Raw genomic sequence first — 25811 nt, 5'->3', positions numbered from 1 at the left:
ATACTTGCATGTCAAGTCCTGTGGTGGCACACAATCAGCTGATGACGAAGGGGTAAGTTATTTACACAAGAGCACATAATAACGACCATCTACTTTTCATTTAAGTTTTGTTTTAGGCAGCATATATACCCCATTTTTTTTTTTAATTTCAGATTACTGATGCTGATGATGTGAAAATAGTTGCTGAGACGGCGAGTACTGTGACCCTTGTGCTGACCCAACCCCTACTTCTAGGCCTACACCTACTACCCCTACACAAACTTCTACTACTACACCCACTACAAGTTATGAGGTGATATGAATCAAAACAGTGTATTGTTAAATGTGTGCTCAATTACTCGCCAATACACTTCTTCTGGATGTGATGTAAATTATGATAAATGTACACAAGTACCAGTGCAGTCCATTGAATTCTTTTTAAATTGATTTGCTGATATTAAATGGTGAATGTTTTAATATTATAATATTAAATAGCAAATTTGAAATATGGTTTCAGTCTTTTTAACTTACATGTAATGAGGATTACAATGATAAATATAGTCTCATGTAGTTTTTTTAAAACATAGAGCTGGGCTGCCTTATGGGAGCTGCAATGTTAAGAATACATTATCTGCTAAATGCTACTCTCTTTATCTGTGTAGAGCCCCATTATCGTACACTTTCAATCACAAGATAAGCACACTGACTCTCAAAAGTACATTTCAAAACTATAGTTTTTGCATAATACTGCTTCCATGCTGATTGTTGTCAGTATAAGTCCAAGATGAGCGACATGTCAATTAAACAAATTACTGAGTATGTTTTTGCTTGGCATGTCATATTTAATCTTTAGTCTTTTCTTGATTTTATAGGATGAGGGACAGTGTTTGGACTTATTTACACAGAGAGAGTTGCCCGTGCATGCAAGTATATGTGAAGATGGGTAAGATGTCATGATTTGTAAAAGTATATCGTTGTAAACAATTTTATGTTTTATGAGGTTTTTGAGTTAAATCAAGGTTTAGTGTATTGAGAACTAGAATATAACTACTGCTTAAATCCTCAGTGTATTACAGACATTACCTTATGCAATCAGTCCTCCATGTGGCACACCTGAACACCAAAACCAAAGCCCAGAAATAAAATGGTAGAGTATTTTTAATCAATACATGTAAAGACACTTAAATCGTCATGGTTACTTGTGTAACCTCCGTTCCCTGATGGAGGGAACGAGATGTTGTGTCGATGTAGTGACACTAGGGGTTACTCTTGGGAGCCCGAGACACCTCTGGTCTTTGATAAAAGGCCAATGAAAATTGGCGAGTGGTATTTGCATGCCACTCTCCCGGACATACGGGTATAAAAGGAGCTGGTATGCAACCACTCATTCAGGTTTTATGCTGAGGAGCTGATATAAGGTCCAGCCATTTCAGCAGGTAGTTCAGCATTGTGGCAGGAGGGACACAACGTCTCGTTCCCTCCATCAGGGAACGGAGGTTTCACGAGTAACCATGACGTTCCCTATCTGTCACTCACTCGACGTTGTGTCGATGTAGTGACACTAGGGGTCCCTATACGCAACACCACAATTGGCTGAACTGTGTTACGTGAACTGGCGGTGTGTGGTGGGCAGACTACTGTGTGCCTCATAGCCAGCACACCAGCTCTACACGTAACCTCCCCCAACATAGTTATGAGTGTCAAACGGTATTTTTTGGGGACAAGTCGACTAACCAAAAGGTAGAGACAGGCTTAACCCAGTCGTGGCCTCTTTTACCCTTCTCTTTTTCCACTCCCTATAAAAGAAGGGGGATTATCTGACTGGGCCACCAGGTCTAGTCGGGGGGTGTCCCTCCCAAGGGGAAGACACAGCGGAGACCACACCTCGCCCAAAGAGAGGGGGGGATATTTAAGTGGAAGGATGGTCTTTCCAACAATGTGGAGAGTCTTCAAGGTAGATCCTGCCCAATGGGGGTGAGCTGTCGCGAGGAACGTGAGGTCTGAGAACCATGTCTGGGTAGGCCAGTAGGGTGCTACTAGGACGACCTGCTCCTCGTCCTCTCTGACCTTGCACAGGGTTTGTGCAAGCAGGATTGGGGGAAATGTACATTTGCTTAGGCCAGGGGGCCAGCTGTGTGCCAGCGCGTCTATGCCAAGGGGAGCTTCGGTGAGGGCGTACCAGAGCGGGCAGTGGGAGGATTCTTGGGAGGCAAACAGGTCCACCTGTGCATGTCCGAATCGACTCCAAATCAGCTGGACCACCTGAGGGTGGAGTCTCCACTCTCCCCTGAGGGTAACCTGTCATGAAAGCGTGTCCGCTGTAGTGTTGAGGTTTCCCGGGATGTGAGTGGCTCGCAGTGACTTGAAATGCTGCTGACTCCAGAGGAGGAGACAGCGGGCGAGTTGTGACATACAACGAGAGCGCAGACCACCTTGACGGTTGACATATGCTACCGTTGCCGTGTTGTCTGTCCGAACCAACACGTGCTTGCCCTGGATCAACAGCCAGAACCTCCGCAAGGTGAGCAGAATTGCCAACAACTCGAGGCAGTTGATGTGCCAATGCAGTCGCGGGCCCGTCCAAAGGCTGGCGGCTGTGTGCCCATTGCAAACAGTGCCCCAGCCCGTTTTGGAGGCGTCTGTCATGACCATGACATGCCTGGAGACCAATTCTAAAGGAACACCTGCCCGTAGAAACGAGAGGTCGGTCCAAGGGCTGAAAAGACGGTGACAGACCAGCGTGATGGCCATGCGATGTGTCCCGTGGCGCCATGCCCATCTCGGGACTCGAGTCTGAAGCCAGTGCTGAAGCGGTCTCATATGCATCAACCCGAGCGGAGTGGCCACTGCCGAGGACGCCATATGCCCCAGGAGCCTCTGAAAAAATTTCAGTGGAACCGCTGTTTTCTGTTTGAACTGTTTTGAACAGGCCAGCACCGACTGGGCGCGCTCGTTTGTAAGGTGCGCCATCAAGGAAATGGAGTCCAACTCCAAACCGAGAAAAAAAAACTCTCTGAACTGGGAGGAGCTTGCTCTTTTCCCAGTTGACCCGAAGCCCTAGCTGGCTGAGGTGTGATAGCACCAGGTCCCTGTGTGTGCACAACATGTCTCGAGTGAGCTAGGATTAGCCAGTCGTCGAGATAGTTGAGAATGTGAATGCCCACCTCCTTTAACGGGGCAAGGGCAGCCTCTGCGATCTTCGTAAAGACGCGAGGAGATAGGGACAGGCCGAAAGGGAGGACTTTGTACTGATACGCTTGACCCTCGAATGCAAATCGCAGGAAGGGTCTGTGTCGAGGAAGGATCGAGATGTGGAAGTACGCATCCTTCAGGTCTACCGCTGCGAACCAATCTTGATGCCGGACGTTCGCCAGAATGCGTTTTTGTGTCAGCATCTTGAACGGGAGTCTGTGTAAAGCCCGGTTCAGTACTTGCAGATCCAAGATTGGCCGCAACCCACCGCCTTTTTTCGGTACGATGAAGCAGGGGCTGTAAAACCGTTTCTTCATCTCGGCTGGAGGGACAGGTTCTATCGCGCCCTTCCGTAGGAGGGTAGCAATTTCCGCGTGCAAGGTGGCAGCGTTTTCGCTCTTGACCAAGGCGAAGTGAATACTGCTGAACCTGGGCAGGCGCCTGGCGAACTGAATCGCGTAGCCGAGTCGGACGGTCCGGATCAGCCATCGCGACGGTTTGGAGAGCATGAGCCACGCGTCCAAGTTCCGTGCAAGGGGGGCCAAGGGGACAACATTGTCGGATGTACCGGCAGGTGGGGCCTCGCGGCAGGGCAGAGCAAGAGGTGCCGCTCTTTTGCTGAACTGTTGGGTACCGCAGCCACTTGGGCATGCGGCGAAATCAAACAAAAAGGTAACAAAAGATTTTCCGCCCGGCCCTCCACCGGGGGATGGAGTGGTTTTCTACCAGCTCCACGTGAGTGGGTTCCCTCGTCCCTGGATCGCCCATCTCAGGGGTGCTTTAAGGACCTCCGTGGGTTCTTGGGCGCCGGCTGTGAGACAGGTGGTGTCTGCTTCCTGCGGTGGACTCCACGCCGGGGCCGGGCCGAAGGGGCGGGCTGCGGCTGAGCCGGTGCAGTTACCGCAGAGGGATGCCCTTGGCGATGAGCAGATGGGGTGCGGGATCTTGAGCTGTGCCGGGGCAGGATGTGCCGGATTGCCTCCGTCTGCTGCTTCACCGCTGGGGAAAGTCCTCGACGGTGTCGCCGAATAGGCCCGCCTGGGAAATGGGGGCAGCAAGGAACCGTGTCTTGTCGGCCTCGCCCATCTCGACCAGGTTGAGCCAAAGGTGGCGCTCCTGGACCACTAGTGTGGCCATCGTCTGCCCAAGAGCCCGCACCGTGACCTTCGTTGCTCGGAGAGCGAGGTCGGTCGCCGAGCGCAGTTCTTGCATCAAATCTGGGGCGGAACTACCCTCATGCAGTTCTTTCAACGCCTTGGCTAGGTGGAACTGCAGGAGAGCCATGGTGTGCAGGGCAGAGGCGGCTTGTCTAGCAGCGCTGTAGGCTTTAGCCATCAGGGATGACGTGAGCCTACAGGGCTTGGACGGGAGCTTAGGGCGTCCGCGCCAGGTGGTGGCGCTCTGCGGGCATAGTTGCACCGCGAGCGCCTTATCCACCGGGGGAATCGCCGTATAGCCCCTGGCCGCCCCATCATCGAGGGTAGTGAGAGCGGGGAACTGCGGAATCAGGGACTGGCAGTAAAAGGTGCCTCCCACGACTTTGTCAGCTCCTCGTGCACTTCCAGGAAGAATGGCACTGGAGCCGGGCGTGGCTGCTTTGAGCGGCACCGCGAGCCCAGGAACCAATCATCAAGCCGCGAAGGTTCAGGGGAGAGCGGAGGGTTCCACTTTAACCCGATGCTCGCGGCTGCCCGGAAAAGCATGTCAGTCATTTCGGCATCGGCCTGTGACTGGGCAATCGTCCCCGAAGGGGGAAGCCTAGCTGAGGCTTCTGCGTCCGACTGGACAAGCCCGCTCTCCGATGCTGCGCTTGAGAGCTCATCATCTTCGCGGGCTCCGAACAAGAAGCCAGACACGCTGCAAGATGAGCCGGCGAACTCATCCGGAAGCCCGATTGGGGCAGACGAGCGTGCTGGGGAATGGGAGGTTTAATGTTGGGGGATACCCGGCGGAGGCGATCCCATTGGGGTCCCCAAATCGCCCCCAGTGCTAGCCGCGCTGGCCTCATACCCATAGGTAGAAGGACCGAGGCGGGGAGCCGCTGGGGCTTACGAAAGCAAGCCGCGACTGCAACATTGCCATGGTCATGTTCTCGCAGTGAGAACATGAACCATCCACAAACGCTGCCTCCGTCTGGGTCGCGCCCAGACACAAAAGACAGCGATCATGACCATCCGAAGTTGAGAGATAACGACCTCAATCAGGAATAACACACAATCGGAAAGGCATCTTTAAAAAGACGTTCCGTATGTGCCGCTCTTTTAGAGAAATATATACTCTTTTAGAGGAGGAAAAGCTCTTTCAGAAAATATACTCTCTTGTTTTTCTGCCGAAGCGCCCAGGGGCGTTCTCTGCAGTGCACCAGTAAAGAGGAGGGAGAAGCTGCTGAAATGCGCCATCAGATCCAGCAGAGGTGAATGAACAGTAACGTTCAGCTCAATGAGCATGACCGTTCGGCCCCGAAGAGAAAATCTGAATGAGTGGTTGCATACCAGCTCCGTTTATACCCGTATGTCCAGGGGAGTGGCATGCAAATACCACTCGCCAATTTTCATTGCCCATTTATCAAAGACCAGAGGTGTCTCAGGCTCCCAAGAGTGACCCCTAGTGTCACTACATTGACACAACATCCAGTGAGTGACAGATAGGGAAAGACACTTAGTTCACCCAAAAATGAAAATTCTGCCATTTACTCACCCTCATATCATTCCAAACATGTATGACTTCTTTCTTCTGCGGAACACAAAAGAAGATATTTTAAAGAATGTTGGTAACCAAACAACATTGGTGCCTATTGACTTCCATTGTATGGCAAAAAAAAAAAAAAAACATAAAAAAAAAAAAAACACTGAGACATTTCTCAAAATATCATCTTTTGTGTTCCACAGAAGAAAGAAGGTTTACAGGTTTGGAACGACATGAAAGTGAGTTAATGATGACAGAATTTTCATTTTTGGGTGAACTATTCCTTTAAGAATATAGAATTTATGATTAATAGGGTTATTTTTTTCACAGTCCAGATGATGTACTGCATTTGTTGGCAAGCAGGGTTGATGACAGCAAGGATTTCGAGATCTGCGTGTCTCGCACAGACTTCTTTCAAAGAGCTATGGTACAGTGGCAGTGCCAAAAGAGAGGAACCCCTGGCAACAGTTTGCGTGTAGCATTTTTTGGGGAAGCAGATGTGGATACAGGTGCCATTTGAAAGGAATTTCTTACAGGTAAGTCATCTTCTCTATTACGTTGTATCAATTTATGCTATTCTGAGATGTGGGCTGGCGTTGTTTCGGCGGCACGAGGGGGACGTAGACAGTAATAGGCAGGTGGTTTTTAATGTTGTTGTTGCTGATGAAGTAAATATCGAATGTATATTTCATCAAAGGCATTGAAATGAAACAAAAAGCAATGTGCTGTTATTCAAAAGTAATAACAGCACATATTCTAATAATCAGCAGATATTCTAAAATTAAATATTCATATTAGATGTTCTAATATCTAGATATTCAGTCTTAAAAACATCTACAGATTTTCATTGACATAGTACAAATAGAGTATATTGTGAGGAGTGGATATAACAACCTCACTTTTAACGTTTCTATTGTGGCTACATACCATATACACTGATCAGCCACAACATCAAAACCACCTGTCTAATATTGTGTAGGTCCCCCTTGTGCCGCCAAAACAATGCCAACCAGCATCTCAGAATAGCATTCTGAGATTATATTCTTCTCACCACAATTGTACAGAGCGGTTATCTGAGTTACCGTAGACTTTGTCAGTTTGAACCAGTCTGGCCATTCTCTGTTGTCCTCTCATCAACAAGGCATTTCCATCCACAGAACTGCCGCTCACTGGATGTTTTTTTTGTTTTTGGCACCATTCAGAGTCAATTCAAGAGACTGTTGTGTGTGAAAATCGCAGGAGATCAGCAGTTACAGAAATACTCAAACCAGCCCGTCTGGCACCAACAATCATCCATGCGATTATCTAATCAGCCAGTCATGTAGCAGCAGTGCAGTGCATAAAATCATGCAGATACGGGTTAGGAGCTTCAATTAATGTTCACATCAACCATCAGAATGGAGAAAAAATGTGATCTCAGTGATTTGGAGCGTGACATGATTCTTGGTGCCCGAGAGTAACTGCTGATCTCCTGGGATTTTCACACATAACAGTTTCTAGAATTTACTCAGAACGGAGCCAACAACACCATGTTATGTCTGACTGGTGTATTTTATACCTGATTTTTATTAAAAATGTATGTCTATTCCAGATCTGTTGTGCTGCATGAAACCCTGCTTCTGATCCCAATGTCGAAGCAAATCCAAAAAGGTCTTCAAGTGTACAATTTTGTGTGCATCTTGGAAGAGCATTCAGGACTGTGCCAACATTTCTTTGTCCCCAGTGCAGTGGACGATGATGATGATAAGGTATCATTCATAGTAAAAAATATGTTTTATTCATTGAGACCCCATCTGTATTTAATTGTAGAATTGGTTTGTGGAATTGTTCTGAGCCCTGAATGGGAAGAGTATCATTTACTGGGTTAAAGATTAAATGTCAAATTCTGAGGCGCTGTCCTCTACTAATTATTACAGAGCATATTTGTTGAATTAGTATTATCATTTGATGAATTAGTATCAAATTTTTTTTTCTTATAATTGAACATGGACGTTATTGCTTATTTCATCTAAAACTTAGTAAAGTACGAGAGATAAACATCTTTATTAATGGTGCTCTCAGTACCTGAAAATGCATATTTGTCATCCCACATGCTGATGCAGATTTTATCATACAGAGCATTCTTCCCGAACTATCGGAGAAGGGAACAGTACAAGAGACCCGTGAAACAGCCATCATCAACTTCCTACAAGATTTTCTTCAGGAAATTTAAAGCGCTGGTATGTATGACATGATTTTAAGTTTCTAGGAAATAGTTTCTGATCTTCTATAGATGATTTAAGATAAGACAAATGGTATCTTAAATTACACGTGACATCACAGTGAGCAAAATAAATTAACAGTAACAACTGTCATACAAAATATCTACACGTCCACTTAGTTTTATGTAATTTAGTAAAATGTTAATGGTCAGCTATATTGTTGAACCACTTTTGAATAAGTGAGAGGGAGAGATGACAAATTGTTCACTTGCATGTAGAGGATAACCCTGATGGAGACACCCTGCCTGCCCCTAACTGTCCCCCGTATAATGCAGTGGCTTACCGGCCAGAGACACAAACCTCTTCTTATGTCGGAACTTGGGGAATTCAAAATCTCTTTGAATTTTGACCATGAGTGCATGTAGAGGATGCCAGAGCACAAGATTTGCTTCCCAGTTGTAAGTGCCTGTGCCAGAAAAATTACATTGCCTACAGCACACATGGACAACTATAATTCATTCAAAACAGTCATGTTGCAAGCCATCCATTTTGACACTGGATTCAACAGAGTTTAAAATATGAGCAATGCTACTTACTTTTAGAATTGTATCCTACTGACTGTGTACATGTTAGCAGAAAAAAAAAGTAAATTATGATTTTATTAATCAAAAGTTTTTTTTTTTTTTTACAAAATCTGAATGTATTGGGAGTAAATTTCTTGCCTATGGAGTGATTTGGTCATGATTAATTGTAAAGTGCTGTTGGGCCTCATGTGTTCAGATAGAAGACAAAGGCAGGCCTAACAGTCATAAAAACATAACTCAAGCCCATACCTTCTAAGTCGTAATTTTACTGATACAAATCGTGCCAAAATCAAACAAAGGGAGTCCAAAACAGACTACAGATCCATGAAGCCTTGCCCTCTAAAGGATTGAGCTCTCAACTCCTATTGGATGAGGCACACAACAGAACGTCCCTCAAACATGACATCATCAGGAGTTCAAATAATTCTGAAATGCTTCCAGAATTGCTTCCAGCGACTTAGTTCACCGAATACGGACGTAGCTTTTTGCTGCTCTCCGGTGCAGCCTCGTGGCATAAGGAAGTAATGTCCAACTTGAAACTGTGGCCTTACAATCTCCATCTCGCTGGACGAGTTGAGATTACTCTGTGTTCAACCGAACACTCTAACAGATCCGAAGGAGACCGCTGAGCGATTCGCATCTTCATTCGTTGGCCTACAGAAGTGAAGAGATTAAAGATTTCTCTTCCATCTTCAATCAAGTCGACATTTCTGAGTTCTCCGCCAGCCCGCCGAGAATCAACAGCCGTACCGCCCGCCGACAGAGCGAGGAAACGGCCTCCCGTCATCACACGAGCCTGTGGAACCGGGTCAAAGTTAAAGGACGGAGGAAAACACATTCTACCTGTGTCCTCATGCGATTCAAGTAAGAGGTTACGTCTGGGCAGAGATAGAATATTATAATGTGTTATTCTTGTGTTTCAAGGTTTTTGCTTGTGCAGTTTACGGACCGCCATGTCCACTCATTATTAATACTCTGTATTAATTATCACAAATTTGTTTTGCTGTATTGTGGTCCAACCAGATTGGATTGTTGTGCGTTTTCACCATCGCGGGTGAGACAGAAACTGAGTTCATCCATTAGAGTCAAATAACGCAGGACTTTTACGAGCCCCGCTCGTAAAACCGCGTCTCTGAGTGATGAACACGGCAGCTTTCTCTCCAGCTATCACGAAATCAGCTTTCGGGCTGTCACTTAATAATCTCTCTCACTAACCACACTGACACACACACACTCTGTCACACACACACCTTATGTGTTATAAGATTATTTTTATTTCCATATCTAATCATGTCACTGTTTAGTTTGTAGTTGTAAGTCGGAAGTTTATTGACTGCATTGTATTAATTATTAATTGATATTACTGCATAAATAAACTTTGTTTATATTACAAAGAGAGGTATTTTGGTTTGTTTTGCATACACCTGTGTCATGCTGACGGGATGTCAGTGCTCGGATTCAAACCTTCATTCATTGTTTTTTTTTCCCGAAAATTGATATTCTTCGGATGTCGATTTTCCTAAGAAAACAGTCTAATATTGAGACTGTTTTAATATTCGGTTATTAGTCCCTGATTTCAGGGTGGTGCCCCGTCAATGTTAATCCTTATTAATATTCTATTGATTTTTGATAATTGATAATTATCTTTGATTATTGTTGAATTTGAATGATCAATAAGCTAGTGTTAATTTTAATTAATGTTTCATCGATGTTAACAATTGATGATTATCTTTGATAATTGTTGATTTTAAAGGATTAAAAAAGCTAACATTGATTCTCATCAATGTTCTATTGATTTTAATAATTAATAATTATCTTTGATAATTATTAATTATTGCTAATAACCAAACTTGCTCCTAAATGTAGCACACTACATTTACTGGAGTCCCATATGAGGTTTTAATGAGTTAGATCCAATTAATTAATTTAAATATTAATTAATAACTACAGAAATAATTATTAATTATTTCTGATAGAAACACTGATCTAAACAACCAGTAAAGCCCTACAGTGCATGATTATACTCTGTCAATTAAGAATGAAGGAGCACAAAATTTAGTACAGCTAAATATTTGTCCCTCCCATAGTTCTGAGATTATGAGGTTGGGTCAATAACAGTTCTTCAGTCAAAGGGCATTCAACTGGAGGAACTACAATTCCTCAGGATGACATACCTGAGATCCACCCGCATGCCTCCACTCGGCCATGATGCCTTGATCTGTTGTGATCTGATCCGTATCACACGCTAATGACATAATATCCAGGGAGGCATCCCTGAGCCCGTTATACACGCCCCAATCCCCTGACTCCACCCCCACGTCAAAACAGTGCCATAAAGTGAAACGCACGGAAAAGTGAAGCGCAAAAGGAAAATGGTATCACAAGCTCACACTTGACGGAAACGCAGATTAAAAGGAGCTTTGCAAAATAATTAGTAGGTATCGCAAAGGAAAATATGTGTGGCAAAATTATTGCAGATAAAAATCTGTTGCAGAGATAAAAAAGGATCTTTTTACAACAGTCATTGATTTTTGCAATTAATTATATCTTTATTTTTGCTATATTTTGAAATTCTTGATTTTTGTTTGCAAAAAATGTTTTTTTGCTCAATACTTTCTTTTTCTTTTTTTTTGCAAATATAGGTGGCATGGATTTGACACCATAGACAGGGCCATAGTGGGGTGAAAGGTGGTAATGATTCTAGAGTTCCAGGGGGGCCCACGACAAATTCAAAATTGTATTATTTTAATAGGGAAGGGGCCCCAGAATTACTTGCAACAGCCCTGGTAACAGACAATTTCAATGTAGGTAAAATGGTGCTTTTAGCAAGATGATTTGCAGTAAATTTACCTCATGGGATTGAAGCATAGTGTTTTGGTATGTAGGCCCTGATTTAATTTTAGAATGGACCTATTAATAGTAAATGTTGTTTATGCTATTATAAATAGTGCAAAGAACACGTTGCAGTGAGCTGTTTATTATGAGATTTAACTTTACCTCCCATTTTATTTTTTATTTTTTTTGGAATCGAAAAAATTTGTCTGGAATCGACTACAAGGAATCGGAATCAGAGTCGATTCCCAAATTTCAGGAATCAAACAGCCCTTGTGCACTCAGCGCACGCGGCTTGCTGTACATAGGGGAAGGGCCGGATTGACTGGCAGCAATGGTGATCTGGCCACCATTTTTTTTTTTTTTATTAAACATAATACAGGGGATTTAGAAGATAAAGGCAACACATTGTAACACAAACATTCAGTAAGATTAACTTCACATTAATAAATGATAATACTGTAACATAAAAGTCTAATAAAATAACAATAAAAAAAAATAAAAATAAAAAAAACACCACATACACATAATACACACTTGAGGTATCTTATATAACCAATCTTCGCAAAAAAAAGAGAGGTTTTATTTGCTTTGTTAATAGCACAGGGAGTCATAAAATAATTTTAAATTAATACAAAACCTTGCATTTGTGTATATGAAAATGACCACACAAAATTAACACTTTTAGCATGTCATCCATCATATTTACCCCAGTATCGAAATGTAAAAAGAATACAGATGTAACCTGTAAAATAAAAAGCTTATTAGAATAAAAAAAAGCAAAAAACAAAAAGCATTGATATTTCTTCCCAGAAATCCTTTACATTGTCACATTCAAAAAACAAATGTGGTATAGTTTCAATATAAGAGTTACAAAATGTACAGTGAGAAGATATATGCAATTTAAATTTTGATTAAAAAAAAGGGTAGTTTTCTGTAAAATTTTCAAATAAAATTTTGTTATTGTTGTTGGGCAACAAAAATCTGTTTATACCAGCCCAATAATTACTTACAAAAAGAAGAGGGTATTCCAATTTCCATTTGAGAAAAGTTTAAGATTGACAACTGTTATTTTGGATAAGGTTCCTTCTAATCCATAAATTGTTACATGTAGTGTTTTCAAGTTCCATACTTCCAATGGATAATTTAGGTATTTCACAAATTGGGAAATTATAACTATGTTGATATCTAATTAAATGCAATAATTTTGTTGAGATGCATTTAACTACCCTAGAATAAACTCTTGGAGGTGTATTCACTCCTGGAATTTCAACAAATTCTCTGTAAGAATAAATCTCACCATCATTTTTCATCAAGTCTAAAATAAAAGCTATACCGGTATCAAACCAATCCTTTATTAACATGGACTTATTCCTGAGCAATATATGTTGATTATTCCACATTATACTCCTATGGGGGAAAGGTTATGCTTAAAGGCCATTTTACATGCTTCTAAGGCTTGTTTATGAAAGTTAGCGAGCTTAATGGGGAGTTTGTTACACTTAAAATCAAAAGACAATAGGAACTTTAAACTGCCACATTTGTCAAAAATCAATTTTGGTATATAAAACCATAATGAGTGATCATCGGCAGCTAAACAGTGTTTAATCCAATTAATTTTATAAACGTGATTAAAGGTACTAAAATCCAGAGCATTCACACCTCCCTCCAAGTTGCTTCTTATCAATGTCTTTCTTTTAACATATTAGTTTTATTTTTCCACAAAAATTTAAACAGTAAAGAATCAATGGCTGAACAGTTCTTAGAATCAGCTTATAGAGACAGGGCAGGGTATACTATCCTGGAGATGCCCTCAGCTTTTGAAATAAAAACAAAAACATGTCCACAAGTTGATACATTTCTCCGAATCCAACAATTAAATACATTCTTTGTTATGTGTGTAGGGCTTTACCAGTTGTTTAGATCAGTGTTACTATCAGAAATAATTAATAATTATTTCTGTAGTTATTAATTAATATTTAAATTAATTAATTGGATCTAACTCATTAAAACCTCATATGGGGCTCCAGTAAATGTAGTGTGCTACGTTTAGGAGCAAGTTTGGTTATTAGCAATAATTAATAATTATCAAAGATAATTATTAATTATTAAAATCAATAGAACATTGATGAGAATCAATGTTAGCTTTTTAAAATCCTTTAAATCAACAATTATCAAAGATAATCATTAATTGTTAACATTGATGAAACATTAATTAAAATTAACACTAGCTTATTGATCATTCAAATTCAATCATCAAAGATAATTATCAATTATCAAAAATCAATAGAATATTAATAAGGATTAACACTGACGGGGCACCACCCTAGAATTAGGGACTAATAACCAAATAGTAAAACAGTCTCAATATTTGTTTTTTTTCCCGAAAATCGATATTCTTCGGATGTCGATTTTCCTAAGAAAACAATGAATGAAGGTTTGAATATGAGCACTGACATCCCGTCAGCATGACACAGGCATATGCAAAACGAACCATAACACTTCTCTTTGTAATATAAACAAAGTTTATTTATGCAGTAATATCAATTAATAATTAATACAATGCAGTCAATAAACTTCCGACTTACAACTACAAACTAAACAGTGATATGATTAGATATGGAAATAAAATAATCCTATAACACATAAGGTGTGTGTGTGTGTGTGTGTGTGTGTGATTAGTAAGAGAGAGAGAGAGATGATTAAGTGACAGCCCTAAATCCGGTTAAGCGATCGTGGTAGAGAAAGCAGCTGTGTTTATCACTCAGAGACGCGGTGGACGGTTCGTAAAAGTCCCGTGTTATTTGACTCTTTAATGGATGAACTCAGTTGCTGTCTCACCCGCGATGGCGAAATTGCACAACAGTCCAATTTGGTTGGACCACAATACAGCAAAACAAATTCGTGATAATTAATACCCTGAGTATTAATAATGAGCGGACATGGCGGTCCGTAAACTGTACAAGCAAAAACCTTGAAACACAAGAATAACACACTATAATATTCTATCTCTGCCCAGACGTAAACCTCTTACTTGAATCGCATGAGGACACAGGTAGAATGTGTTTTCCTCCGTCCTTTAACTCTGACCCGGTTCCTTGAGGCTCGGGTGATGACGGGAGGCCGTTTCCTCGCTCTGTTGGCGGGCGGTACGACTGTTGATTGTCGGTGGGCGGTATGGCTGTTGATTCTCGGCGGGCTGGCAGAGAACTCAGAAATGTCAACTTGATTGAAGATGGAAGAGAAATCTTTAATCTCTTCACTTCTGTAGGCAAACGGATGAAGATGCGAATTGCTCGGCGGTCTCCTTCGGATCCGTTAGAGTGTTCGGTTGAACACAGAGTAATCTCAACTCGTCCAGCGAGATGGAGATTGTATGGCTACAGTTTCAAGTCGGACGTTACTTCCTTGTGCCACGAGGTTGCACCTGAGAGCAGCAAAAAAAGCTACGTCTATATTCGGTGAACAAAGTCACTGGAAGTAAATTCTGGAAGCATTTCAGCGGTATTTCAACTCCTGATGATGTCATGTTTGAGGGACGTTCTGTTGTGTGCCTCATCCTATAGGAGTTGAGAGTTTGATCCTTTAGTGAGCAAGGCTTCATGGATTTGTAGTCTGTTTTGGACTCCCTTTGTTTGATTTTGGCGCGATTTTTATCAGTAAGATTTGCGACATGGAATGTGTGGGGGCTGAGTTAGGTTTTACGACTTGTGTTAGGCCTGCCTTTGTCTTCTATCTGAATACATGAGGCCCAACATGTGCAACTGTTGTAAAAAATTATCTGTAATTCAATCGGAAGCCGACTTGGTTATTAAAATGCCCAGATATCATTTAGAGTTATTGAGCTTGATACCTGCAATTTGTGTTTTATCATGACTGTGAACTGCTAAGATTTCACATTTGTTTTGATTTACTGAGAGCCCAGATGCACTTGAAAATAACTTAAGAGCATCCAGAATGATAGGAACTTGGTTTTCATCTTTTAGAAAAAAAACAGGTATCATCTGCCAGTTGACTAATTAGGAAAGTTTGTTCTGCAACTTGAATACCCTGAACCCCTGAACAATGTATAATGTAAATTCAGCAACTACCAAAAACAAAAAAGGGGATAATAAATTGGGGAGAGACACCATTTATCAAAGACACATTACTATTAATGTCTTTGAAAAAGGTTTTTACCATATTAAAAAAAATTGGGCCATATCCGAACTTGTATAAAGATCATACATAAACTTGTGTTCCACAGTATCAAAGGCCTTGTAAAAATCCAAAAATAAAATAATTGCTTCCTCATAAATCAATTCATTATAATCTAGCAGATCCAACACAAGCTGGATGTTATTTTCTGTGTCTACCTTTCATAAAGCCGAACTGGAAAACTGAAATAATTTCTTCTAAACAAGGTTTCAATCTATTTGCATATATGGAGGCTAACAATTTATAGTCTCAGTTAAGTAAGGTAATTGGGCTGCAATTATCTAAGTATAAAGTATCTTTGTTAGGTTTTGGAATCAAGGCGATCAAACCCTGCTTCTTAGATTCAGTCAGCTCACCCTTTTGTACACAGTCTTTAAATACTTCTAAAACAAATTCTTTTTTTTTTTTTTTTTGTAATTAACATTTTTTATTGATTCAAAGAAAAAACACAACAGAGAAAAACACAACATATACACACCAAATCAACATTTAACTTTTAACACTCATTAACATCCCTCCCCAAACACCAACCCCACCCTACCTCAAAGAACACCCCTTTGGTCACATAAAATAATACACACACACAAACAATAAAAAATAAATAAATAAATAAATAAAAAATAAAAAAAATATATAATAAACATGCATAGTTAAACTAAACGTCTCCCTCCTCATCCCTTCCCCTAGAGTCCTCCAAAACTGCCAAATACCTACCCCACTTCCTGAAAAATAAGTCCTCCAGCCCCAGCCTTCCATCTGTCATCTTCTCATAAGCCACCACCCTCCCCATCTCCGCACACCACTCCGGAAATGGTGGTGCTCCGTCTGACTTCCATCCCCTTCAAATAATTTGTCTACCAATCATCATGCCAGTCAGAACCCAATTTTTTATATATTTGTCTCCCGAATTTATAACTTCCCCATCGCCCAAAATGCAAAGTCTGGGGCAAAGTAAAATTTGAGTGCCCAGAATGTCACGCAAATAATTCTGAATCTTTAACCAAAAATCTTGGATCTTAACGCATCCCCAAAAAACATGGGTTGTGTCTCCAACTTCTGATTGGCATCACCAGCAGGTGGGTGTGTCTTTAAGACCAAGCCTATATAATCTAGAGGGGGTCCAATAAAATCTTTGTAAAATCTTAAATTGCATAAGGTGAACCCTTGCATCTCTAGATGCAGACTTGACATTTTTCAGAATCTTAGTCCACACTCCATCCTCCAATACCAAATTCAAATCTTTCTCCCATAATCTCTTAATAGAAGTTAAAGCTCCATCCCCCGCTGCCATCTCACTTGACACCGAAAAGGCATTTGATATGGTAGAATGGGATTATCTTTTTAAAATATTGGAATTGTATGGGTTCGGGAGTACTTTTATTGGTTGGATCAAGTTACTTTATAGACACCCTGTAGCAGCAGTACAAACAAATGGATTAATTTCAGATTATTTTACTCTGGATAGGGGCACTCAGCAGGGTTGCCCTCTTTCCCCATTATTGTTCTGTCTTGCCCTGGAACCATTAGCAGCTGCGATAAGAAAGGAGGATGATTTTCCAGGGGTGGTTGCGGGAGGCGTGGTGCATAAGCTTCTGCTTTATGCAGATGATATTTTATTATTTGTCTCTGACCCTAATAAATCTATGCCTTGCCTCCACAGAATTATTAATTCCTTTTCCAAATTCTCAGGATACAAAGTCAACTGGTCTATATCCGAAGCATTGGCTCTGACAGCGTAATGTCCAGTAACGGCCTTTCAGCCAGGCGCCTTACAGTGGCCCAAACAGGGCATTAAGTATTTGGGCATTTTATTCCTCCAAAATTTGTGTGATTTAGTTAGTTAATTTTGACCCCTTAATAAAACGGTTTTCGAGCGATGTGGGTAGGTGGGCTTCATTACATTTATTGATGATTGGGAAGGTTAATGTTATTAAAATGAACTGTATTCCAAAATTTAACTACCTGCTACAGTCTCTCCTGGTAGATGTCCCCCTCTCTTATTTCAAGCAATTTGAAAGCATAGCGAAGTCTTTCATTTGGAATGGTAAACGTCCCAGATTACAATTCAATAAGTTACATAGGCCAATTGACAAAGGTGGGCTAGGCTTACCCAAGATTTCGTTTTATAATTATGCATTCGGTCTCAGACATTTGGCTCATTGGTCGCTTCCACCTGAAAGAGCCCCTTCCTGGTTCTGCATTGAACAAAGAACTTCTTGCCCCTATCTTGCCATTGCAATGTCTTTCTACCAGGCTGCCCAGAGAACTAAAGACACATCCCGTTATCTCACACATGCAGTTAGTGTGGACAAGGGTTTCCCGCATGCTCAATTCGGACATTTACCTGAACGTTGCCGCAAGTATTTGGTTAAACCCTAAATTGTGTATTAATAAGTCCCCTTTTTGCTGGACAGAATGGATTGAGAATGGAGTTGCTACACTGGGTGACCTGTATGAAAATGGAGCATTGAGATCCTTTGAAAATATTACACACCGGTTTGGGATTCCCAGATCTCAATTCTTCAGGTACTTACAGCTGCGCCATCTATTTTGTACCATCTTTGGGTGTAGTACACAGCCCCCTAAAGCTGCAGACACTCTTGAGATGGTACTAGCGGCTTTTGGAAAGGGTCACGAAGCTTCAGCGTACTATTCCTGGCTAATTCAGAGTTTAGGGGATGGAGTTTTGACATCTTCAAGAAGTTATGGGAGAAAGACTTGAATTTAGTACTGGAGGATGAAGAATGGGGTAGGATTTAAAAAAATGCCAGGTCTATGTCAAGGGATGCAAGGATGCGCCTCATTCAATTTAAGATTCTGCATCGTTTTTATTGGACTCCCTCTAGATTGCATAGGCTTGGTCTTAAAGATACACCCACCTGTTGGCGATGCCAAACGGAGGGTGGGGACATAGCCCATGTTTTTTGGTATTGTACTAAGATTCAAGAGTTTTGGTCGAGGATATGTCTGTGAGATCCTGAGCACTCAGATTTCATTCTGCCCCAGACTTTGTATTTTGGGGGATGGGGCAGGGGTTAACTTAGGGAACACACACATTGAAAACCGGGTCCTTACCAGTGTGATGATCAGCAGGAAAGTGATCCTTGGGGGATGAAAGTCGGCTGGTGCACCCTCATTTCACGAGTGATGCACCGAATTGGGCACAGTGGTGGCCTTTAAAAAGATGTCGCATAGGTGGCTGAGCAGCTTGGGTGCCTTTGAGAAGAATTGGGGCACTTATTTGGCCTTCTTGGAGGGTGCCAGGGAGGAACAGTGGAGAGGGACAGTTTAATTGGTGTGTATGTAATTAATTGATGTGTGGAACCCTTTTTTTTTTTGTTGGGCAATTATTATTTTTTGTTATTTTTTTTTTTTTTGGACTGTTTGCTTGTATGTGTGTCTGTTATTATTCTGTGTCTGACCACTGGGTTGTGTGTTGGGTGGGTGGGTGGAGGGAGGGAGCGGGGTATAATTTGTAGAAAATTGATTCCGTGTTTTCATGTGCTGTTTATGTTGATTTGAGTGTGGAATCAATAAAAATTGTTAATGACAAAAAAGCTCCATCCCCCATACTCTGAATTAACTGGGAGTAGTACACTGATGCCTCATGACCTTTTCCAAAAGCCGCAATCACCTCTCCCAAAGCATCTGCCTCTTTGGGGGGGTGTGCTACTCCCAAAAATAGTACAAAGCAGGTGGCGCAATTGTAAATACCTATAAAACTGAGGTCTGGGTATCCCAAAATGTTGGACCAAGTTTTCAAACGATCTCAACACTCCACTTTCATATAGGTCACCAAATGTAGCAGCCCCCCTCACAATCCACTCTGGCCAGCAGAATGGGGACTTGCCAATATATAATCTTGGGTTCTGCCATATGCTCGAGGCAACATTTAAATAAGTGTCCAATTTAAACAATCTGGACACACCGAGTGTAAATGCGAAATAAAGGGGTGTAACTTTTCCGATTAGTTTGATAGAGATGCTTTGTAATGGTGAAATAGGGGCAAGAACTGCCTGTTCAATAACAAACCAGGGAGGGGCTCTCTCAGGTGGAAGTGACCAATGAGCCAAATGTCTGAGACTGAACGCATTGTAATAAAACAAAATCTTGGGTAGGCCTAGCCCTCCTTTGTCAATCAGCCTATGTAACTTATTAAAATGCAATCTGGGACGTTTACCATTCCAAATGAAGGACTTCGCTATGCTATCAAATTGCTTGAAATAAGAGAGGGGGACATCTACAGGGAGAGACTGTAGCAGGTAGTTAAATTTTGGAATACAATTCATTTTAATAACATTAACCTTCCCAATCATCGATAAATGTAATGAAGCCCACCTGCCCACATCGCTCAAATCTTTTTATTACAGGGTCAAAATTGACACTAACTAAATCAGACAAATTTGCTGGGAATAAAATCCCCAAATACTTAATGCCCTGTTTGGGCCATTGGAAGGCACCCGGCTGGAAAGCCGTTACTGGACAGTACACTGTCAGAGTCAAAGCTTCAGATTTAGACCAATTAACTTTGTATCCTGAGAACTTGGAAAAGGAATTAATAATTCTGTGGAGGCAAAGCATAGATCTAGTAGGTTCAGAGACAAATAATAAAATATCATCTGCATAAAGCAGAAGCTTATGCGCCACACCTCCCGCCACCACCCCTGGAAAATCATCTTCCTTTCTTGTCACGGCTGCTAATGGTTCCAGTGCAAGACAGAACAATAAAGGGGAAAGAGGGCAGCCTTGCCGAGTGCCCCTATCCAGAGTAAAATAATCTGAAATGAATCCATTTGTTTGTACCGCTGCTACAGGGTGTCTATAAAGTAACTTAATCCAACCAATAAATGTACTCCCGAGCCCATACATTTCCAAAATCTTAAAAAGATAATCCCATTCAGACTTGGGGGGACGCCATGCGAGAAGCAGACATGTGAGACACGAGCTCTGCGAACTTTGCTAGTTTTTTATTATTTTCATGTTATAATCTGGTGAGATTCAATACACCCAGTTACATACTTGCTCTTTGAGGTAAACATGGCAAAGAAGTCAAAATCCTCAGACTCTGGAGACATTAAAAGACACTTACGTGTTCAAGCTGAGGCCTCTGATGGGACTGCGAGACGGGGACTCGATTTGGACGGCACGTCCGTAGATGAAATTCAGCGTGATCTGTCCAACATGTCGGTGATGTTGACGAAGGTTGTTGCTGACTTGGAGGATCTCGCTGTAATACGTCGATCGATTACGGCGATGGAAACAAAATTCTCGGAGATGTTTACAAGAGTGACAGAAGTTGAAAAACGAATCGATTATCTTGAGTCATCGGAAAGGGAATTATCCGCTAATCCGCCCGTGTCCAAAACAGATTTGGAATTAATTTCGGGAAAACTGGAATATTTTGAAAATATGAGCCGAAGGAATAACATACGAATTGTTGGAATTCTTGAGCATGAAGAGGGCAGAGATATGGTGGAATTCCTGGACAAGCTCTTCCCGAGTCTGCTCGACATAACAGGCCACAAGCTGGAAATCGAGCGAGCTCACAGAGTCCCTGCTCGGAGATCTGCTGAGGGAGACAGGCCCCGATCGATTTTGGCCAAATTTCTGAGATCATCCGATAAAGATCTCATGTTGCGCCAGGCGAGGAGCAAAGGGAAACTTTCTTGGAAGAACCATAATATTTTCTTGTTCCCGGACTTAGCGAATTCAACGAGAGAAACGCGATCAGTTCAAGGAATGTAAGAAACTCTTACATCAGAAAAAGATCTCATTTGCTCTGATGTTTCTGGCCAAACTGAGAATAGAAACGAAGAATGGTCGCAAAGTATTTACATGTCCAATACAGGCACTCTCCTTCATAAATACATTGGAGTAAGCCATTTGATGTTTCTTATATTAGTGGACTGACTCGTGGTTCAGTGTCTCTATTATCTGAGGAAGCTGGGTGCCATTTTTGTTTCTTTTTGTGCTGGCTCTGCCTAGCGGCTGGAGTTTGTTTTGTGGCATGACTCCAAGCAACTTTTGCATTGATGGAAGATCTTTTTTACACTGAAGTTTCGGCCAGATCGAGAATGGACACTTTGGATGACCGCAAAATATCTACATGCTCACATAAAGGACGTCTTTTATAAAGTTGAGGGGCTGAGTAAGTTATGGTGTGTTTTTCTTTTTTATTTCTTTTTTTTTGCAGCCTCCGAGTTAGTTTGGCTCTTGATCATCCGAGGAACCAGGATGCTGGTTTTGTTTTTCGTGCTGGCTCCGCCTAGCAGCTGGAGCTTGTTCTGTTGAATATCACTCCTTTGGAACAGCTGTGGATAAATCTGTTTGTTCTTTGTGCTTATTCCTCCTGCTGGCTGGAGTCTGTTTTGTTGAGTATTTTTACGGGACATTGGAATGATTATTTTGTGGAGGAACACACCATCGAGACGGTTCTGTGAATGAGTCTACATGTTTTTTCTGTTATTCTGCCTGTTGGCTGGGGTCTGTTTTACAAAATATATTCTGTTATGTAATTTTGCCTTACAAAATTTGTATAGAAGCACCGGACTTGAGCAATCCGATGGCAAAGTTGTCGTGGGGGCTCTCGTAGGCGTACATGGACTCTTTGAGTTTTAAGGGATTGATGACGGTTGGCGCTTTCGTGCGCGGGGTTAATGCGCACGTTTTTCTTTTTTCTGTTTGATTGGGTTTGATTGTTGCATTAATGGGGAATGTGGTCTGTGTAATCTTGTTTTTCACACACAATTTATTTATTTTTATTATATCAATATGTCAAATGTTAATATGAATAAATTGTCTCTCTCCACATGGAATGTGAATGGGTTGGGGCACCCCATAAAAAGAAAGAAGGTTATTTTTTGCTTAAATGTAAGAAATATGATACTGTGTTTCTTTAAGAAACACATCTTTCCCCGCAGGAAGCTGGAAAATTTGGGAAGATATGGGGTGGACATGTTTTCTTTAGTGTTGGCTCAAGTAAGAGTAGGGGAGTCATTATATTGATTAATAAACATCTACTATTCAAATTTCTCAAACAGATTAAAGATAAATTAGGAAGAATCATTATGGTTTTAGCAGAAATTCAGGGGCAAAGGTTGATTTTGGCTAATATTTATGTGCCTAACGCTGATGATCAGTCCCTCATTTCATCTGTTGCAGATTGCTCAATTGGAAACATCTTAGTCTCAGATCATGCCCTGGTGAGTTTGGAGATGTTGCCATATACGGAGAAAAAGAAATCATATAGTTGGCGCTTTAATGTATCCCTTTTGCAAAATCCTGATTTCCAACAAATGTTAAAGACTGAAATCAATGTTTATATGGAGACCAACTGGTCCTCAGTATCCTCTGTGGGTGTGGCTTGGGAGGCATTTAAGGCAGTTCTTAGGGGTCGGATCATACAGTATGCCTCATTCACCAAAAAATCCAAAGCACGTGAAGTTGTGGAGTTGGAAGAGAATATTAAAAGTGTAGAGGAGGAGCTGAAGCGCAGAATGTCGTCTGATGGCCTCAGAGAATTGACTAGATTGAAATACAGATATAATGCTATTTTGTCACGGAAAGTGGAGTTTTGGTTATTCAGGGCAAGACAGTCATACTTTGAGTCGGGGGACAAAGCAGGGAAGCTTTTGGCTAGATATATAAAGCAGAGAGAGTCTTTTTCTACTATTCCCTCAGTGAAATCTGCTGGTGGTGAAATATTTACCTCGGCCACTGATATTAATAATGCCTTTAAAGAATTCTATATTGATCTTTATCATTCTACGTCTTCGTCTACTGATGAAGATATTAGAAACTTTGTGGAACCATTAAAACTTCCTAAACTGACAACTGAGCAAAGAAATTGTCTTGATTCTGAGATAACCTTGGAGGAACTTGACAGGTAATTAAGGCCTTACATACAGGCAAAGCTCCGGGGCCAGATGGTTTTGCTGCTGAATTTTTTAGATCTTATGCTACAGAACTGGCTCCACTTTTGTTAAAACTTTATACAGAATCATTAAAGAACGGAAAGCTTCCTCCAACCATGACACAAGCCCGGATCAGTCTGATTCTTAAAAAGGACAAAGATCCAAGTGAGTGTAAAAGTTACCGTCCAATTTCCCTGATCCAGTTAGATGTAAAAATTTTGTCAAAAATTTTGGCTAATCGATTAAGCAAAGTTGTGACATCACTTATACATATAGATCAGGTGGGGTTTATTCGGGGCCGTAGCTCTTCTGATAACATTAGATGTCTGATCAATATCATGTGGTCAGTAGAGAATGAACAATCTCCGGTCGCTGCCATCTCACTTGACGCTGAAAAGGCATTTGATATGGTAGAATGGGATTATCTTTTTAAGGTTTTGGAAATATACGGGTTCGGGAGTATGTTTATTGGATGGATTAAGTTACTTTATAGACACCCAGTAGCGGCGGTACAAACAAATGGACTAATTTCAGATAATTTTACTTTGGATAGGGGCACCCGGCAGGGTTGCCCTCTTTCCCCATTATTGTTCTGTCTTGCCCTGGAACCATTAGCAACCGCGATAAGAAAGGAGGATGATTTTCCAGGGGTGATGGCAGGAGGTATGGCGCATAATCTTCTGCTTTACGCAGATGATATTCTATTATTTGTCTCTGACCCCAGTAGATCTATGCCTTGCCTCCACAGAATTATTAATTCCTTTTCTAAGTTTTCAGGATATAGAGTCAATTGGTCTAAATCCGAAGCTTTGGCTCTGACAGCGTACTGCCCAGAAACGTCTTTCCAGCCGGGTGCTTTCCAGTGGCCCAAACAGGGCATTAAGTATTTGGGTATTTTATTTCCAGCAAATTTGTGTGATTTAGTTAGTTAATTTTGACCCCTTAATAAAATGGTTTTCGAGTGATGTGGGCAGGTGGGCTTCATTACATTTATCTATGATTAGGAAGGTTAATGTTATTAAAATGAATTGTATTTCAAAATTAAATTACTTACTGCAGTCTCTCCCTGTAGATGTCCCCCTCTCTTATTTCAAGCAATTTGATAGCATAGCAAAGTCTTTCATTTGGAATGTAAGCGTCCCAAATTACATTTCAATAAGTTACATAGGCCGATTGACAAAGGTGGGCTAGGCCTACCCAAGATTTTATTTTATTATTATGTATTCGGTCTCAGACATTTGGCTCATTGGTCGCTTCCACCTGAGAGAGCCCCTCCCTGGTTCTGTATAAAACAGGAAGTTCTTGCCCCTATTTCGCCACTGCAGAGCCTTTCTATCAAATTAATCGGAGAAGCTAAATACATCCCGTTATCTCGCACTTGAACTCCGTATGGACTAAAGTGTCCAGACTGTTTAATTCTGACATTTTTTTTAAATGTTGCCTCGAGCATATGGCTGAACCCCAAACAATGCATCAACAAGTCCCCTTTTTGCTGGTCAAGAGTGGATTGGGAGGGGGGTTACTACACTCAGTGATCTGTATGAGAATGGAGTGTTGAGATCCTTTCAAAATTTGGTTCAACTTTTTGGGATTCCTAGATCTCAGTTCTATAAGTATTTACAGCTGCGCCACCTGCTCTGTACTGTTTTTGGGAGTGGTTTACACCCTTCTAAAGTGGCAGACACTCTGGGAGAGGTGATTACTGCTTTTGGAAAAGGTCATGAGGCATCGGTGTATTACTCTCTACTAATTCAGAGTCTGGGAGACGGAACTTCAACTTCTCTTAAGAGATTATGGGAGAAAGATCTAAATTTGGTATTGGAGGAGGGACAGTGGGCTGGGATTCTAAAAAATGTCAAATCTGCATCAAGAGACGCAAGGGTTCGCCTCATGCAATTTAAGATTTTACATAGAGTCTATTGGACCCCCTCTAGATTGCATAGGCTTGGTCTTAAAGACACACCCACCTGCTGGCGATGTCAATTAGAAGATGGAGACACAACCCATGTCTTTTGGGGATGTGTTAAGATGCAGGAATTCTGGATGAGGATTCAGAGTTTTATGTGCAAGGTTTTGGCCTCTCAAATTTTATTTTGCCCCAGACTCTGTATCTTGGGAGATGGGGCAGTCATTCATTTGGAGAATAAGCACGTGAAAAACTGGGTCCTATCTAGTGTTATGATCGCCAGACAGATCACTTTGAGGAGTTGGAAGTCGGCTGGAGCGCC

The 25811-nt window shown here is 41.6% G+C and overlaps 1 long non-coding RNA gene across 1 annotated transcript in view; it reads left to right on the top strand.

Moving 5' to 3' along the window:
- The first annotated feature begins 1028 nt into the window (after positions 1–1028).
- Positions 1029–25811, top strand: part of LOC127446067 (uncharacterized) — a 37838-nt gene continuing 13055 nt past the window's right edge. Inside the window, exons 1-4 of the long non-coding RNA XR_007898138.1 lie at positions 1029–1126; positions 6187–6392; positions 7448–7604; positions 7973–8075. This is a non-coding gene — a long non-coding RNA (uncharacterized LOC127446067). The remainder of the gene's footprint in view (positions 1127–6186; positions 6393–7447; positions 7605–7972; positions 8076–25811) is intronic.

Source organism: Myxocyprinus asiaticus, chromosome 9, assembly GCF_019703515.2.
Source record: "Myxocyprinus asiaticus isolate MX2 ecotype Aquarium Trade chromosome 9, UBuf_Myxa_2, whole genome shotgun sequence".
NCBI classification, from domain to species: domain Eukaryota; kingdom Metazoa; phylum Chordata; class Actinopteri; order Cypriniformes; family Catostomidae; genus Myxocyprinus; species Myxocyprinus asiaticus.
The sequence above is the reverse complement of the archived record's forward strand: the minus strand, read 5'-3'. Positions and strand labels throughout refer to the sequence as shown.